The sequence below is a fragment of the Ursus arctos genome, unplaced genomic scaffold (assembly GCF_023065955.2).
Source record: "Ursus arctos isolate Adak ecotype North America unplaced genomic scaffold, UrsArc2.0 scaffold_6, whole genome shotgun sequence".
Classification (NCBI taxonomy): Eukaryota; Metazoa; Chordata; class Mammalia; order Carnivora; family Ursidae; genus Ursus; species Ursus arctos.
In genome coordinates this window covers 58,906,226-58,925,745 of record NW_026623078.1, presented here as the reverse complement: position 1 = coordinate 58,925,745, position 19,520 = coordinate 58,906,226, and the positions used below count along the sequence as shown (strand labels likewise).

Here is a 19,520-nt window from a genome sequence, read left to right as displayed (position 1 = left end):
ATGGATGCCTCTTTTTAAGAAAAGCGTACTGCAGCTTGACTTTTATTTCTCTAAAGTCACCCGTGGGCAAATCTTTACCATTTTTTACAGAGGCTCAGAAAACATGCCTCCCTTCCACAGGCACCAACCAAATATACCGAATGGTAATGTCTGCCCACTTTTATTTAATGAACTGACTCAAGAAAAATAGCCCTGAACCAAATTCCCTATAGGGTGAATAGTTTGATTCTCTGTTTTAAGAAGTTTAGATGTTCTTCCTTCTAGATGTTGATGGAAATGTGGATTTTGAGTATACAGACCATGGGGCTATCAAAGCCACGTGCAAGGCCAGGTACCAACATGACGAAGGTAAAACTGGGTCATAGTGAGGAATACCACCCTCTGAACCACCAGGGGCTTCTTGACTATCTACTTCTCTTTTCAAAGCATCGTATTACAAATGAATGACCCAGATTCAGCTTTGAGACATTTATTGTTTTGTGTGTACAATGCAGGCTCAAGTGTGATTTAAAATAATTTGATCGTTGTCTACTTTTCAAAATTGAGAGATTGTATACCAACTCTCAGTTTCTGCCTCTCATAAAAATTAGAAAGATCAGGCAATTCTGGGCCTCTATTTCTGAATAGAAATAATCACCTAAAGTTGAGTTGTGGTTGTGGGCAGAAGTTTGTGGGGGTCCTTCGTACGGGATGTACCCTCTGGGATTTTTCTCCCCTCTCCACTTCCTCACTTTTGTCTGTCACGCATGCCAGCTTCACTCAGTCATGCCTGGCCTCTGTAACCATCTGAATCTTGGTTCCTTACCACCAGCAAGTTCCTCAGAGACAGTGGAGGGTACCAGCCAAATGCATAGTCTTTCACCCCGAGTAGGATTTCTGCTGGCATTCTAGTTTCCTCCCCCAAATGGTTTAGGACACTGGATGGCAGCTGCCCTTCCTGCCATTCTCTCTGGACTAGAGGACAGAGATTACTCTGAATACCCCCTTTCTTGCTTAGTCCTTCACGTTTTGAAATTAAAAAATTCTTCCCAAGAGAAGGCACTGCCTCCCTTCTCCACCCCAACCCACCACCTCCAACCCAGAATATCTCTTGAAAAGTCATAGTTCGTATAGTACATCCTCCCACCCCTCCCCAGGATTTTAGCTTCCAGCACTTTCTTTTTGGCCTGGACTCCAACTCGCCCCTTGAACGTGGGGAGAGATGTAGCACTTGTTCTTCTGACCCTGGCATCTCCAGTCACACAGCTTACTCGCAGAATCTGGCTTTCCCTCTCTTGGGTACCTCAGGAAACCACTTGCTTGGCAAGTCTGGGTTCCTGGGACACGTTGGCCGATGTGGTATTGCGCCTGCCGGGCCTGCCTGCCTCTGTGCAGGAAGAATTAGGGCAAGCCCCACCCTTATGTCTGGAGGTGACCTTAGCTACCTAGGGAGGAGGCGGCTGTCCACGGGCTGTCGTGAATCCATGAGTAGACAGACGATTATTTATACAGTCAGCCTTTCTCAAAGTTCAGCATGCATCTGAATCTCCTGGAGAGCTTATTAAAATCTAGATTCCTGGTTCCATCCCCAAATTGCTGTTTAAGGAGCTCAAGGATGGGACCTGAGCATTTCTGATAAATATTTCTTATAAACTTCCAGGTGATGCTGATGCCGCTGTTCTGAGGACCACACCTGGAGCCACACTGACCTAGCTCAGTGGTTCTAATGCGGGAGGTGGGGAGCGATGGTGGATCAGAGTCGCCTAGACAGAATTTTAAAAATGTACATACTAGCTTAGTCCTCCTACATATTTTGGGTATAGGTATATTCCTAAAATCGGACTCAGGCTTGAGAAAGAGATTGGAAATTTGGACAAAAGCAATTGACTTGTTCTTCATATATTATGTATATATAGCGTATATATTAAAATATATATTACATACTATATATATTATGTATGTATTTCTCTATCTTATATTGTCATAACTGGAGCTTGGCTTGGCAGGTGGGAAATTGTTGGGAAAGAGAATATCTGTGCTCACTACAGTCAGTTGAAACGAGGGTCAGAGGTAATGCAGAGCATCTGCCGAGGTCAGTGGTTTGTAGGACCCAGACCAGAGTGAGGAGAAGGCAACATTTCAAGGAGTATCCAAAACCTCAGTAATTAATACAATCAATATTTTCATGGACTGTTTTTTAAATTAGTATACATGCAGACAAGTCTATGATGAATAACATACCAAGAATTTTAAATAAAGACATTATCAATATTACTAGTTTTTCCCTTCCACCTCAGGCTCCAAGTACTGAGCCTTTTTTTAAATTTTAAATTTTTGATATTTTGCTTATTTTGGATTACTTTGCATTCCTTTTTAAAATGATTTTGTTTGTTTGTTTATTTATTTATCTATTTGAATGAGAGAGAGAGAGAGAGTGCCAGCAGGAGGAGGAGCAGAGGGAGAGGGACAAGCAGACTCTGCATGGAGCCTGGGGCCCCGGAGCCTACAGGGGGCTCAATCTCATGACTCCATGATCCTGACCTGAGCCGAAATCAAGAGTAGGATGCTTAAGTGACTGAGTCACCCAAGAGCCCCTATTTTGATTTTTAAAAATAATACATTAAAGTTTTTTCCCGATTCCTGTTTTCTTGGAGCCCCGTTAAATTCTGCACTCTCTCTTGCTTCACCCCATTCTCAGGCTTCTCTTCCCTGTCTGAATTTCAGAACCATCCGGAGGGCTTTTAAAGATATAGATACTTAGGTCTCTCTCCCAGATATTCTTATTTAAACAGTCAAGAAGCAAAGCCTAAGCTTGGTTGGTTAAACAGTGGTCAAGAAACACTGAGCTAGACGGACAGACGTTGGTCTCTGTGAATGAAAGCTTGGCGGTCCTTGGTGGTCCAGGCTGTTGGAGGATGAAAAAATTGGATGCAAAGAATGTGCAATGATTCAGAAAGGTGACAGCATCAGAACATTTTGGCAACAGAACATAGGACTTGGGTTCCTGAGGGAAACTGTAGAACTATGCGGGTCTCTAGGTTTAGAAGTGCCGAACCTGGTACTGTCTATCAAGTTAAGATTCAGACACAAAACCCAGGCAAAGACTTACTCACTGGAACTGAGAATAAGGTCTGGGTTCTGGAAGTAGAAAACAGAGTCAATACAGGATTTCATGCTGCGTCAACCTAAATACTGAACTAAGAATCCTCTGGTTTCCTCTGTGCGGGTATAAGCTTCAGCCTAGAGCCTGGAGTAGGAGAAGGCATTTGGCAAACTACAGAAAAATGTCAAAATCCATTTTCGCTGAAATTTAAATATTAGCTAGAGAAAATTGTTGGCTTTTGATCAACAAAAGAGAATACTTTATGTAATGGGTTTATGAAGTCGTGTTTGTGCTAATTGGAAAAGGCATGGAATCTTTGTGCCCTAAATGGTAAAGTAGGTTGAATTGATAATGGGTCTTTTGGGCACAAACTGCTCTTCCTTTTTGTTTCTCCATCATATATACTTTTATATTACCTAATGTTCACATTTGGGGAGAAAATAAGACCTTAGATTTAAAATCACATTTGGGGAGAAAATAAGACCTGAGATTTAAAAACAAAGCACAGTAGAACTCAACCTTAAAATATCTAAAAAGGAAATGTCTAAACACAAGTACGTAGCTCCTTCTTCTCTGTAATCTGTACCATTTGTAATCCGGTCAGGCGAAGCATGGTTAGGAAGAGCTTTAATACCCTTTTTAAGTTTCCCCAAAGTGTCACTTGGAAGCATGACCTCAACAAAAGGTTTAAGAGTAAGAATTTTAATCAAGACATCTACCTTCTGAGCTTGTGTTTAATCTTGATTTATTGCATGTTTCATGAAACACCAAACTTATTTTTAAACATTTGTATAATTCAAAAATGTACTGCAATTACGTTATTATAAAATTCCATCTGGTAGCTGATCATGTGTTATTCTTTATTCTGGCTGCTAGGGATCTCGATTCCAAGTGTAGATCCTTACGTGAATAGTTGTATAGGACCCTCCCAATAAAATTTTCTTCTGCCTACTAAATCTGTCAACTTATTATTTGACCTTCGGTTCCTCCTCTGTTCTTATCTCTTTGTGACGTCATACACACAAATGCAGACACAAAACACTGCTTCCCAGATGAGTACATATCAAAAGTCAGTTTTATTGAGGTACAGTTTAGATGAAATAAACAGAAATCACTTTAAGTGTACAGTTTGATGAATTTTAACAAATACCACCACAGTTAAGATGCAGAAAACTTCCATCATCCTAAAATGTTCCCTGTGTTTTTTCCCAGCCAGTTCTGTATCCCCCGAATAATTCTGTATTCAGGCAAATGTTGCTCAGCTTTCTGTCGAAGTTATATTTATCTCTTAAAGAATTTCATGTAAGTGAAATTATACAACATGTACTCTTTTGTGTCTGGCTTCTTTGAATCAGTGTAATTTTTTAAAAATAAATATACATTTGTTGCATGAATGAGTAGTTTTTCCCTTTTATTGATGCATCTTATTTCATTGTATGGATGTATGGAGATATCATATTTTGCTTATATAGTCCCCTATTTGTGGACAATTTGATTGTTTTTAGGTTTGAGTTATTATGAATGAAACTTCTATTAATATCCATGCAAAGACAATGTTTGTGGACATATTTTATCATTTTTCTTGGATAAGAGTAACCAAATTCCCCAAGAGTGAAATTTTTGGGACATAAATTTAGCATATGTTTATGTTTTTTAAGAAACTGCCAAAATGTTTTCCAAACGATGGCACCATTTTCTTACAAAGCTACATAATATTTTGTTTTCATGCAAACCTACATAATGGCTAGATGTAAAAAATTCAAAGCAAAAAGGAACCACGCGCATTGAGGGTGAACTCTGTTTTATGCACTTGTGTGCCCGCCAGCGTGAAGCACACAGAACATACAGAGCCACAGAGAAGGCGGTTTGTGTACAACACAGATTGGCGTATAAATGAGTGAGTTAATTTTCTAAAATTATTGACTTAAAATACAATTCATAGAATAGATGTGATTGAGTAAATGACATTATACATCAAATACTGCGTCCAGCCTTTGGCACAGAGTAAAAGTTTAGTGTATCTACTACCTTGTAAACACAATGTGCTTGTAGAATATACAACTAGCATTATTAAACTTGATTAAGCACCACATAGCACCTTTATAATATCTAAGCTATAAAGTGTGTCTTGCTGCATCCACTGGAGTTTTTTAGTGGTTTGACTAAGTTGTGTCTCTGTGGAGCTCCTAGTGCCATATCATTTTTATTCTTTAAAACTGAGTTAATGTAAAACATAACATTGAATGTTTTTATGCCTCAGTAATTTTATTAACTAATCAACAGAAATGCAAGCATTTGTTCATTCATCATAATTACGTTCATAGCAAGTTAGGGAATTTGTGGAATTGAAATTCTTACTGATGCCTTTGTTTTTTTTTTATGAACAAAAAATTACTCTTTAATCATGGATTTTGCTGTCTTTCATTCATATGATATGTTCTTTTCATTGCTTTGTTTTTTACTGATGCCTTTGAAATTAGGATTGTGATATAGAAAACTTTGAAAAAGTGATTTGTTTTCATTGTTAGGAATTGTCGGCTTAAAGAGTATTCTAAGAAGCGTAGAGATTATTGAAGTTGTATATAATTATTATTCAATGATCAGGTAACTTAATTATCAGGTTTTTAGTTCCAGTTGGATATTTGGTGTCACCAACAAGATCATCCTAGCACTGAAGGGCAGAGGGACCACGTCTCCACGAGGAAAAGTTTTGTGACAGTCCCATGGTGACTCCGAGCCACAGGAAGGTGGGTGGAGTGGGAGTCTGGGGCTGAAGATGACAGGAATGGAGATTGTTTGAAGGAGTTAAGAAAGATCTGCCAAAATCAGAAGTATAGCATCTTTGAGAATCAAAGGCCACTCTAATATCAGAAATTATTAAAAAACAAAAAAATTAAAAAGAGGCATTAACACGGAACAAATTTTCAGTTGGTAAAATGTCATCATAATCTCTCCTAAGGCAAGATGTTTGTGAAATATTTTATTCTATCTTTTCTTAAACTTTCCAGCCTGCGGGAAATCCTCTGCAAGGAAGGACAGCAGGGGAGCAGTGTGCTGGATGAGGCGGGAGATGACGCCACAGAGCCATTTCTCACCTTCAGGACGAAACGGTTCTTTGTCCGTCCACCTGCTCCTCCATTCATGCTTGTTAAATGCGTACTTAGTACGCGCCAACTGTTTGACAGGCTCTGTGCCAGATGCTATAGATAGAATGTAAATACGAAAGGCACAGAACAGCTCCCAGGCTGGCAGGGGTGACTTCCATAAACCGCTAATTATATTGCAGCGTGTTGGCTGCAATAATTGAGGTGTGTACACATTTTTAAAGATGTACAGTGTTAGGAGAGACTAATTCCATGTGAAAAGGTATGGAGCAATTTCAAAGACCAGGGAGAAGATCAACAGGACTTAGGGCCAGGAGAAAGAAACAAAACAAAACACAACAACAAGCAATAAACAGTTGGAACATAGCCCCTGGCCAACCACCTGGAGAATAGAGATGGAGGCATAGAACATTCTCAGTGGGAGAGCAGCAGGTGCGTGGTCTGTCCCACAGTGAATGCTACTCCGGCACACGCAGTGCCTGGCTCCCCCACCCTTGACCGTGGAGCCCTGTTGCAAAGGCACGTGCTAAGCCCAGGGTGCTTGACTCAGACCGACTGGTCTTCAGTCGCCGCTCACTGTCTGTGTGACTTTGGCAAATCCTTGAACTTTCCTGCATCTCACTATTTTCCTTTGTCAAGTAGGGATAACAGTAGTAGCTCTCTCATAGGGTCCTGTGTTCTTTTGATGGATTACATGAAATAATATGAGTTAAAATTATTAGAACTGTGCCCACACAAGAGTGTACCGAGTAAACGTTAACAGATCCCATACTTAGAGTAGAAGTAAAAGATTGTCTTCTAGTTCTGCTGACTTTTGAGGCCTGAGCTTCTGAAGTTGCACCCCTCTAACTGCTTATTGGTTTGTGGAAGGGGCAGGGCCAGCTGCGAAGCTGAATGCTTCTCTATACTGCAGAGTGATGACAGCGAAAAGACAGGATTAGAATCCACTAATGATGGGGGCACCTGGGTAGTGCAGTCGTTAAGCATCTGCCTTCGGCTCAGGGCGTGATCCCGGCGTTCCGGGATCGAGTCCCACATCGGGCTCCTCTGCTGGGAGCCTGCTTCTTCCTCTCCCACTCCCCTGCTGTGTTCCCTCTCTCGCTGGCTGTCTCTCTGTCACAAAAATAAATAAAATCTTAAAAAAAAAAAAAAAAAGAATCCACTAATGATGAAAGGAATGGATAGTGTAGGTCCTTTTGTGCGAAGCAAATTTTTGAAACAAGTCAGGGAGTCTCAAGTGTCCATTCTTATGACTCCTTCTGACAGAAGCTTTATGGTTCCTCTGCCTGTTTTCAAGGGATTTTTAAAAGCAATTGGCGCTTACCAAACTCTAGCAAATGAACATCTAAAAGGAAATGAAATTGCTAAGCACTGCTATTTTCAAACTGCAGTTGAGACCCAGTATCTGGTTGTGAAATCAATTTAAAGTTTCATGAAAAAATTTTTTTCAGATTGCAGAGAATATGGGTATTATTTCATAAACTTCTTATTCATATAAGTGATAACATGATGGCTGATGCTGACTTAAGAACATTATATATTTGATAGTAAGAACCTGACATCTACTCAGTTAATTTTCATAACAATCCTATTAGATAGATCTTATTATCAACTCCATTTGCAGAGAAGGAAAACAAGGGGTTAAACAACTTTATAAGGACAGAGCTGATATATTCCAGAGCCAGGGGGCAGACCTGGAAGTCTGGCTCTAGAAGCTAGGAGGTATATGAGTGTAATATAAGATGCACATCTTACTGTGGGTCTGGCCCCAAAGAGTTTGGAAGCCACTACGATGAAGAGACGCTCAGCAGCCGCCTCCCAACAGCCCTAGGCGCCTGCCCTGCCTTTGCAGAACTTCACCGGCTTGAAAATCATATTACTGTTCATGTGACTTCTGAGTTTTAGCCGGATGATTTAATCAACTTAAGAATGAAAGAGGAAGGAAAGTGTATGCAAACGAGTGAGATGTGCAAGTCTTCAAGGGCGTGCTTTCAGAGACAGGAAAGGATGAGCTGGTAGAACGTGCACGTCATCAAAGTTCAGCTGGTATCATTCACGAAACATTATTTCAGAAAATAAACGTTTACTGTGCACCAACCTATTCCAAGTACTGTGGGGAGCAAAGAGAATAAAATAAGGTAGCTTAGGGTCCAATGGGAGAGACAAACACAAAATACGAGTTACAATATTACCTGGTAAGTTCAAGGAGAAAATGTGAAGAAAGCAGTGAGCTCTTGAGTTGTACTAAGAGTGGCCACCAGCTTGGCCTAGAGGATCCAAAAAGCTCCAGGAGGAACTAATCCCTGCCTTGATTCTTGAGAGTAGAACGGGGCGGGGGGGTGTCTCGGGCTGGAGGTGTGTAATAAAAGCAGAGGAGCGAGGGTGAAGCATGTCTACAGAACGAGGGGTAGTTTCACCTGACTCACTACCATGAGGCTGTCTTTGGAGACAAACAGTTTATATTTTGCTACAACATCCTAATAACTGAAGAAATGCCAGACTTGCCAAGATGGCGGCATTCTCCTGGCTCTGTTGAGTATGTGTAACTGAACACCAGTGCAGCTAGTTTCCACAATATACGCCTGTCCCTGATAAGTTCTGGTTGAACTGGCTTACCTGTGGGGTGAGCGTACTTCAAAGATCAAAACACTTTCTGTCGATCGATTGTCTGCCTTTCAAGGGAGATGCTGCGGGCAGCAACTTTAGAGTCTCTCGCTTGTGTCAATTAGACGATGGCAAGCGTTCACCACCTCTCCAGGGCACAACACGCCCTGAGAATATTTTCTCCTCGTTCTAGACACATGCTTTTAACAACATGTTTCAACAAGCAACATGAGCTTTGGCAACCCTGAGTTCAGTATACTGTTTAGTGATCCAGTGCCATGTTTAAAAAGAATCAGTCCATGCTTGGAAGAACAAGGAGGCAATGAAAGCCTTGAGTATCCCTTAAAGGATTTGAGTATCCCATAAATCAGCCGGATAACCCTTGGCAATTTGCTTCAGTTCTCTGAGCCTCGGTTTCCTGGTCTATAAAATAAGGGTGTAGGAGGGGCGCCTGGGTGGCTCAGTCAGTTAAGCCCCCTACTGTTGGTTTCGGCTCAGATCGTGATCTCACGGAGGTGGGATCAAGCCCAGCGTCAGGCTTCCTGCTCAGTGGGGAGTCTGCTTCAGATTCTCTCTCCCTCTCCCTCCTGCTCTCTCTTTCTCTCTCAAATAAATAAATAAATAAATAATAAATAAAGTCTTCAAAAAATTAAGGGTGTTGGAATAATTGATGTGTTCTGGTTTTAGATGTCTGATTTTGAGCGTATTTTAGGCTTTTCTCGAGAACCAAGAGATGCTTAAGGTTCAGGTAGCTGAGTGCTACTATTGAATTTCCTTTGCCCCATCATCTCACGGGAACCAAAATAGAAGAAGTCAGTTTCCTCTCTGAAGCTGAACCAAGCTGACTTCTGAACCGAGCTGGGGAAGTTGAACCTCTCTGGTTGTGCCTCTGGAATTTCATCCCGTCTCGAAAACTGCACTGCCTGCTTCTACTGGCAGCAGACGGGCTGCTCTATTTGGCTCTTGTGCGTTGGTTTACCTCCAGGGTGGAAAAGGCCCAAAGCTCTTCTGCATCATAGACTTAATGCCATTGGCTTACAGAGTCTGCGGAGGCCGAGAGCTGCATAAGGGAACGGAGCAGAAAAAGCCACATGATGTCAAAGACTCAGCTCTGGGGACCTTTAAACCCACTGTACATATGCAGATAAGTCCTCTGCGGAATACAGGGTTAGATCTCCTCTTTGGAGATAATAATGTTATTTACCGTCCTGCTTTTTGTTCTTATGGAATGCATATTAATGCAAGAGAAACCCAGAGCTCTACTGGTCTAATGATGCATATTTTATGGTTGTTACGTTGTAAGTTCATCTCTCTCATGGGTCACTCCCTTAACCGTGGCGAAGGAAATGCCAAATCCTGCTCCTGCGCTGTTGCTATAGTGATTCCTGAGCGAGCAAAGCCAGGCATGAAGTATTCAGGTGAAATTTTTATCCAACTAATGTTTAAATTAAACGTGATTTCATTTATTAAAATATTTGAAATCCAGTAATCAGGGAAGCTGAAGCACTACTTTCCCAATTACCTTTGCCACTTCCTCTTGGACGGCTGTTCTCCGCACGTAGGTGTCCTTGGCCAGAGCCAGCGCCTGGCTGGCGGTTTCCTGTTCTCAGGTGAGAACTGCAGAGTGACCAGCTCAGCAGAAGGGGCAACAGCTTAATCTGTTCTTTGATGGAAGCAATCTAGTTTAAAAAAAAAAAAAAGGCTTTATTTTACTTTATTATTTTATTTTTTTAAGTATAGTCGACACACAATGTTACATTATTTTCCCGCGTACCGCACAGTGATTCAGCAACTCGGTTATGCTGCGCTCGCCACCAGCGCGGCTGCCACCTGTCCCATGCAGCGCGGTTACGATACCATCGCCCATGTTCCCTGTGCTGGACCTGTCATCCGCATGACTGACTCACTCCATGACTGGAGGCCTGTAGCTCCCACTCCCCTTCACCCATTTTGCCCATCCCCCCACGCCCCTGTTCTCTGGCAACCATCAGTTTGTTCTATTTCTAGGTCTGATTCTGCTTAAAAAGAGATTTTAAATGTTTCTTTCCCCACTCACCTGAACACTGGCCCCAGTATTTATTAAAATCGCAGTAACTGTACTTCGGAAACTTGGCTGTGGTCTACTTCCATTTTGTAGAATGCCGTCGTCCGGTGTTGCTGGTGGACTAGGCTTATAGTTCCAGCCATCCATTTTGAGACCCAATAAGCTAGCCTGTTGGTGGTCGGTCAGAAATTTGGCCCCGTGTTGTCACATTCACACACAGGGGCAAAGACAGGAGAATGAACAGATGGGGGTAGGTGCACCGGGAGGTTTGCCGGGACCGCAGTGGGACAGATCATCACCGGGGAGCGGCAAACCTGGAGAATCCTTCTCAGCCCTGGCTCAGCATCGCATAGACCAGCACTGGGAAGCTTTTTTAAACATTTGTGTTTGTTTGTTCTTCTGTTTCTGAGTGGGAAACTTTCTCTGTACTGAGCCAGAGAATAAATATTTTTGGCTTTCAGACCACACCTCCTCTGCTGTAACCGCTCTCTTCTGCCGCGGCAGCACAAAAGCAGTCCTAGGTGAGGCATAAAGGCTCCAGTCAGACTTTGCTGGTGAACACTGACATTTGAATCCCTTGTGATTTTCAACAATACTCTTCTTCTTTTGATTTTTTTTTTTACCCAACCCTTTAAACATGTAAAAATGCTTCTTAGCTCATGGGTCCCTGAAACAGCAGGCAGTGGGTCTGCTTGGCCAGCAGGCTGCTGTTTGCTGAGCTCCGGCATGGAATGTGAAGAAGGACTCTTGGCTGAGATCGTCTCTCTTTGAACTCTGCGCTCTTCCTTTTTACCTGCTTTTCCTTGGACACTCGGTTTCTCCAGGATTTGGTCTATCCATGCGTAGAGCTAAGTTGGTCATGGTACCTACTCATGGAGTTTTTTAAGGTTTGAATAAAGGAAAGAAACAAACCAGAAGAAACCAATCCGCCAACACGTTGATTTCACGCTTCCAGCCGCCAGAACCACGAGACAGTAAATGTCCCTTAAGCCAAATAAATAAATAAATAAACAACAACAAAAATAAAAAAGAGGACAGATAAAAGAGTGTTTCTAACATAAGAAGTGTTGGCTGGTAGGAGTCATTATCATCTCGCGGAGGGGCTCAGGGCGCTGTGGGAGCGGTTCCGTCATCATTGGGACCAGACTGAAGCAGCCAGATTTGATGTCACTAAAGAACCAGGTGACTTAGAAAGACAGTGTGACCATTCCACCTTTCTTCAGCACTTACCAAAGTATTAGAGGCCTCCTTCGGTCCACCTGCCCTGGCTGCCTGCCTCTGGCCACCACCTCCTGGCCACCTCCAGCCCACTTACGATGACTGTTTGTGGAAAAGGCTTGCTTGCATGCAGCGAGCCGGCACCTTCTGTCACCCATAATTTCATCATTTTTATTTCCCTTCCACTGCACTTTCTAAATGTTGACACGGTGATTTCGGGACTGGTCTCATCATTTTCAGATCTTATGATGGCTGTTTTTTATACTTCATAAATCCAGAGAGGCAAATTTTTGCTGAACATTACGCAGCTGTTGGGTAACCAACAACTGCCCTCCCAGACTTGTAGAGGAAAATACAAAGGTTTTTTAATGATACTTGTTGTTTTCTCTCCTCATTTAACCGTTTCCATTTATTTCTGGTTCCTCATCCTTTAGGGAGGCTTAGAGCTGAGGAATATTTGTTTTGAGGGGGAGCATAAAGGATATAGAATAGGTATGTTTATGTGGATGAATTTTGGAACTATCTAGAGGCTATCCTCCTGACGATTTGCTTTCTTTTTCAATAACTGGTTTCAAATCTTTCAAATCTTTTTCCTAACAGAGGCCAAATCAAAATCTCAATTAATTTTGTTTTAAACATGCAAGCCACAAGAAGGAATGCTGTACCCAAATATTCTCTCTCATGTGGGGAAAGCCAGGTGTCATTTTGAAGAATTTCATAATGGAGGCCACTGACAACACTTTTTATTGCTTCTTAAAAACGAAAAAGTTTTAGGCATGTGATTCTCTCTACTGAGTTTCATTGTAATTAGCGCAGTGTTTAAGAACTTAATTATTCATTCATAAAACCTTGGTTCTGGAGTCAGTTCTAATCCCGGTCCCATCACTTACTAGGCTTTGTCATTTCAAATAAGTTATTTAAGCTCTCTCTGCTCAATTTCTTTCTCTGTAAAAAAAATAGGGGGCCTAATAATCACCTACCTTATAAAATAATTGCAGAATTGTAAGGAATAGAAGTCATAAGTCATACAAAGCTTTTAGTGTGGTGCCTCACACAGAATAAGAATTCAAAAGATGCTATAGCTTTTTCTTTATTCATTTATTATTCAGCAGGGAGTTCATTAGTCCCTACTGTGCTCAGACCTGGACCCCTTTCATTTACTAGGTGTTTCCTGGGGCATGTGGCTTCCCATCTCTGAGCCTCAGGTTTCTCATCTGTAACACAAAGATCCTAACAGTGCTTGAGAAAATGAGTTAATACATTTAAAGCATCTAAATCAAGTCCTGACACAAAGTAACTACCTAATCAGTGCTAGCTATTATTATATTTGTAATTTGCCAAGGTCCTATGGTAAATTCTGGGTGTTTTGAGACAGACTCCACAGACTGGTGAAGAAGGGAATGAGTAAGCCACTGATTGCAACACGGTGTGACGATGGTGACGACACAGGTGTGCACAGGCGGTGGTGTCTAGTGTAAGGTAACAGCCCTCAGGGAGAAGGGTAAGTTCACAGTAAGGGGAGGCAGCGTGCTCTGGAGGAGACCAATGGAGCCCAATAGACCTGGGTTTGGGCTTCCTCCCTGCTCTTCCTAGTGGAGTTCCTCAGCATCTGAGGAGCTCCATTTTCTTCTTCATGAAATGGGGCTGATCTTACCTAACTGTCTGCTTCCTGGGAAATATTATTTCACTCCACAATGGGCACATGGGAGGCATGTGGAAACTACTGTAATTATTAGCTGGGAGTGGCAGAGGGCAAGACCATTGCCAAACTAATATTCAGGTTAGAAAAGTAATTATCTCTTGATTTAAATAAGGCTTCATCTCCTGGCTTCTACAGACAAAACTTCAACATTCCAGTGTTCTAAACATATAGAGGTTCAAATAACACAAATGACTGTTGTAGAGATAAAATAATTTAGCTCACAGGAAAAATATGATTAAAATTTTTCAGGAGAATTATTTAAAAATGAATGCATTGGCTAATCGTTAATAGAGGCCTTAACTGGTGATTATTGAGAGAATGGTTCCCAAAGTGTTTCCCTGAAAACTCATGTCCTGCTAATCCCAAGTGATAAGGATTCTGTGGTTCAAACACATAGAGAAATGCTAGATTAAACATATTTCTTCTCTACCGGGGCACCTGGGTGGCTCAGTCGTTAAGGGTCTGCTTGCCTTCGGCTCAGGGCATGATCCCAGAGTCCTGGGATCGAGCCCCACATCAGGCTCCCCCTTCCTGTGTTCCCTCTCTCTCTGGCTGTCTCTCTGTCAAATAAATAAATACATAAAAATCTTTAAAAAAAAACAACATATTTCTTCTCTACAGAGCATTTCATACCTTTAAAGATAAGAAAGTGTATCCATATGAAGGGACAGAGTATGTAGCATTTCGCCAATGTATTTGACCATGGAATTCCCTCTTCTCCCCCCTCCCCTGCCCCGTGTGTGTGTGTGTGTGTGTGTGTGTGTGTGTGTGTGTGTATTTCATGCCCAAGTCCAGCAAAACTCATTTTGGAAAACGATGTTTATCTTTTTATACACCCATGTAACACTCATATATGTCTGCTGCCTCCTACTGACATTCCTGTCGGTGTTCTGAAGGTCAAAGTATAATATGCCAGACACAACAGTGTTCTTCACATCTCCTGAAACTTACAGGAGTCCTAGAGATTCTCCTTTGAACTGCTTACAGTGAGTTCATAATGAGCATCTTAAGATGTTTTTAAAGGAAACTTTCTCAAAGCATCAGATTAACACTTTGAAATGGGGGGAGCAAATAGTAGGAAAAGAGGAAGAGTGATAGTTGAAATCCATTGCAAATGTGTACTCTGAAAACAGTCTTTCATCTCGATTTGAAAGAATTCTGTTTTGTGCATTAATAAAGGTTTCCCCTCCATCTGATTCAAGCTCAGTGTATAAATTACTTTCAGGTACTGCTTGTACGATGCTCACAAGCAGAAAGAAAGCCTATACAGGTTACATAAATAGGGATACACGGCCTGAAAACAAATGTATCCTTTTGAAGATGAATGAAGGAGACAGCCATGGCCAAGAACTAGAATATTCTACTTATGGCCATGAGTTGCAAAGTATACCTAAACACACAATCAAGGACCCATGTGACTTCTTCAAATCTGGGTCTGTCTGGGAAAAAAGAAACACACCGTTGGTCAAAACTATTGTTTCCATAGTCATCCACACATCTGAATTTACATACTCATGCAAAACCCCAAATGCACGTTAAGATTTCTAGAGCATGTGAATAGTCTCACAGCAAGACCCGCTCAGCGCCGGCTGGCGTGCTTGACTGGTCTGCTGTCCTGCGCTCCAAGCCAGTCATGGCGCCCACTGGGTCTGTCTGCACTAGGGCCTTCTAACTACACAGATGGAAGTCCCGTTTTTGTGTGTGGTTATAACCACTCAGCTACTAGTGACAAATAAAAATAGATTTGATAAATTCAGTAAAGACTGTAATTAAGCAATTTGAAGATCTTTAGACCTAACCAATAACTGATTCTACTTTTCCAATTTGTCCCCTCAAACTAAATTGGACCTGTCAGGCTGACACAACTCCAGGTACATAGATTACTGAGGGGAGGCAGTAAAATCATTCCAGAGCTTAGAGCTCAGACTGCACACTCTTAAAGGCAAGCTAAATGAGGAACTAGAGACTGCCCTTTCATTTCTCAGTAACTTTTAATTTGCCTTCAAAACAGGACTGCTAATTTAGAAACACCTTGTTCTGCTCTTTCTTTACATTATTGAGAATCTGTTATTTTTTAAAGATTTAAGACATTAATTATAAAAAGTGCTCCATTTATATTATTTTTTTTAAAACAGCAGGTACTTGGTTGTTCATATTTAACTTAATTGCTTAAGGATATTTTGTTGAAGAAAAAATAGAAGTTTAGTGTTCATACTTCTTTGTTCAGCAATACCATATTCCTTTTCTGGTTGTCCCCAGGGACCTTATCCTCGCAGCTAAAATAACTTGAACCTGACCTGAAGCCTCAGGTCTTCCCCAGACCCTTTGATGTAGAACTATCTTTAGTATCCCCACTTTGCAGGTGAGAAAACTGAGACAAAAAGGTGGTAAGAAACTCACCTCGAGTTGCCCAGCCCATGGGGAGCAGAGCTAGGATCTGAACTTGGGCGCTCTGTCCCTGGAGCTTGTGCTCTTAACCATATGCTCTGGGCCTCTGCAGTGCCGGCCATTTGAACAGACCCATTCTTCGGGTCCTCTTTTACCCAAGCAGGATGGAAAACAGGAAGCATACATGAGAGTGCCACCCATTCCCAAAATGCCACACTGTCCATTGAATTCTAAAACGGGAGCTCCCAAAATATTTGCCACTCTAGCAGCCACTGTAACTGTGCTTTCTTTCCCCATGATTCGTTGAAGTAATTGGCATTCGCTAGGATGCATAAATGCCACTGCATTTGTAAGATATTAGCCTCGTTAGAGTGCGTCGGATTTCATAAATAAAATCAACAGGGCTAAGTGACAAGCAAATTTTGACAAACCAACTTTTTTTTTTTTTTTTTTAATGCTAAGGGGGAAGGCAGTACAAACAAAGACAGTTTGTTTGCCTGGCATAACACTCTTAATGATACAGACAGGAAAGCGTTTTGATGACAGTACAATCAGGTGAATGAATAGCTACCTTTAAAGTAATACCTGCAAGGAATTGTGGGTAGCTCAGGCTCACGTGCTATGATATTAAACAGACACTAATCTGTGTCCAGAGTAAATTCTGCATTGCTTCCTCCACATCTGCAGGTCCTCTGAATCCTTATCAAGTGTTTCTTCTCAGGGTCCCTTCCTTCCCTCAGCTAGGAAAAGGCCCTCCGGTAAACTAATGAGCCCCTGTGTGGTTGACCCTTGCAGCCTCCACAAGCTGATTTAAACCGTGACGGTTTCACAGAGATCTTAACGTGCAGCCTGGGCCCCATCCACAGTCCTGTCTGCATCAGCCTCCCGCTCTTCTGGTGATCACTGCCTGCTGATGTGCACCCAGCATTCCACCGAGCATTCCTAACACTCCGCATGCCTTTTACAGTAATTCACATTTCATGGCTTTGACGGCAACCTTTGGGTTTCTGTATTATCTCCGCTTCAGCTTAAGAGTTTGAAGACTTTCTCTGTAAGACCCATATTGTAAGTGCAGAGCTGCAAAAGTGTGGACAATGCTGAATGAAGTCACCTGCCACAAAATTAACTGTTTTAAAGCCCACTTCATATTCAATACTCGTTGCATTCCTAGGGAAAGAAGCAATATCTCAACTAGGTAAGTATGACTTGTGTAGGGAATATTTCTTCTTCGAAATTGTGGCAGATGTTGCTATTTCCTTCCCAATATTCACCTCCCCCTGAGCAATGTACATAGCTCTGGGCTACAATCCTCAGGTCCTCTTGAAGCTCTGAGTTGTAAGTGGAAGTTGCTCTTCAGGATTTCCAAGAAGTCTTCAAGAAATCACAAAGGAGCTGGGAGGTAAGCTCTTTGAATTTTTCTCTCTTCCTGGAAAGTAGGTGCAATGGTTGGAGATTTAGCAGCCTTAATGGACCATGAAGTAACTTTAAGATTCTACAACTTATCTTTTTGATCAAAAAGCCTGAGTGTCTGATGTTCATAGACAAACCAGCTCTAAACTTCCTGTGTTTTTTATGTGAAAAAAAAAATACATCTTTATTTTGTTTAAGACATTATTTTTATTTATTTATTTTGGTTTAATGTTATTTGTAGACAAATGCAATTCTAACCAATAGAGAAGTCAATTTAAGTGAGAGTATCCAATTAAATTTAAGTGACATAGTAGAGGCAAGACATAGGAATTCAGGAATACCTTAAGACCTTTAAAAAGAACAAAATAAGTTTCTAGTCTTTATTAGGGTTGGTTGTTAATCACTGGCAAAATAGGAAATGCAACTCAAAACTGTCATGAGCAATTAACTGGAAGATACAAGAGGCAACTTTGTAAAGTGTCAATGTTGCTAGGCTGAACAACATTTCTCAGAGTTCCTCTTTCTGTATGTTTCCAGATGGGGTGGGCCACAAGGGAGATCCTTGTAAGCTATAGGAAGGACCACTCTGTAACTTACACATGTCTGACTCATTCACGTGAGGCAGCCATCAGGCCCGTGAGCACTCCACCTTCCTCAGGATCCTTCTTCAGCATCACTGGGCCAGGCGTGTGTCTTTAACTCCATGAAGAAAGGCCCTGCTGCTGCAAATACCTACCCCACCAAGGTCAGGGGCAATAGGAAATGACACAGGTTTCAGTCTTTCCTTGTGGATTCCAGATCATATTCATGGATTCCAACTTCTTCTTGCTCTCCCCTACTTTATCTCCATCTTCCCTCCCTGGGAATGGCTGCCTAATGAGAGGACTTTAAGCTCTAACAGAAGATGCAAAGACAAAAACCTGCAGAAACCACTTAACCAGCTGCCACAACTGCAGAAGCTCCAATACATAGAATTTGAGGCGCCTGGGTGGCTTAGTCTGGTAAGTGTCTGACCCTTGATTTTGGCTCAAGTTGTGATCTCAGGGTCGTAAGATTGAGCCCCACATCAGGCTCTACACTGGGCGTGGAGCCTACTTAAGATTCTCTCTCTCCCTTCCCTCTGCCCCTCTCTACTCTCTCTCTCTCTCTCTCTCTCTCTCTCTCTCTCTCAATAAGTGAGTAAGTAAGTAAGTAAATAAAAGCAGAATGGGCCAATCTGTAACGAAAAGTCAAAAATAAAATATAAGCAGACAGAAGTAGAAAAGGAGTCTTATATGTCATTCTTGATTTGTTAATTAATTCAACAAATATTTACTGGATGATACATAAATGCCAGATACTTTGCTACATTCTAAATTAAAATGATGGGTCCTTGCCAACCTGGTGCCAGTTCTAGGCACTGGTGGTATAGCAATGACTAAAGCAAATACCCTGTCCTCATGGAGCTTACATTCCAGTTGGTTGAGGCAACCAATAGACGTATAAATAAAGCAAATAGGTATATATCAGATCATAATAAGTGAAATAGAGACAAAGAGAGATAATAACCCCTTCATTGCATGGTAGTGGCAAGGATTTAGAGAAAATGTAAGCCAAACAGACTTTCTGTAAACTGTGGTTTTTGTTGTTTTTATTAGAGTTGTGTCAGAGGGATTAAAAAAGGGAGACAGATGTGATAAAAACCCGCAGGAGAGGAAACATTAGAACTCGGTAATTGATTACTCTTGTTACTTAAGGGAGGGTGCATTAATGGGATGTGAATTCTAGCCTCCAGAATATGAGGAACTTAAAGAAAATAAAGAAATGGTTCTCCATATTGGTAACATAGTAAAAGAAAAACTTCATTAAGTAGGGGAATCAAACAAGATCAAACAGTCTGGAATGTGACAGAGAAATGTGGAAATGAACACGAGCCATCCATAAGACAAAGCCCTGGGTACACTGCTGAACTTGAGTCTCTGAAGAGCC

The 19,520-nt window shown here is 41.6% G+C and overlaps 1 protein-coding gene across 2 annotated transcripts in view; it reads right to left on the bottom strand.

Annotated features, from left to right (window-relative positions):
• Positions 1-8,252: 8,252 nt before the first annotated feature.
• EMC2 (ER membrane protein complex subunit 2) overlaps positions 8,253-19,520 on the bottom strand; it is a 560,958-nt gene continuing 549,690 nt past the window's right edge. For both annotated transcript variants that reach the window (XR_008957805.1, XR_008957804.1), the window contains exons 26-28: positions 18,150-18,768; positions 10,313-10,469; positions 8,253-9,850 (exon numbers count right to left, since the gene is read on the bottom strand). The gene's annotated coding sequence lies outside the window, so the exon portion shown is untranslated. The remainder of the gene's footprint in view (positions 9,851-10,312; positions 10,470-18,149; positions 18,769-19,520) is intronic.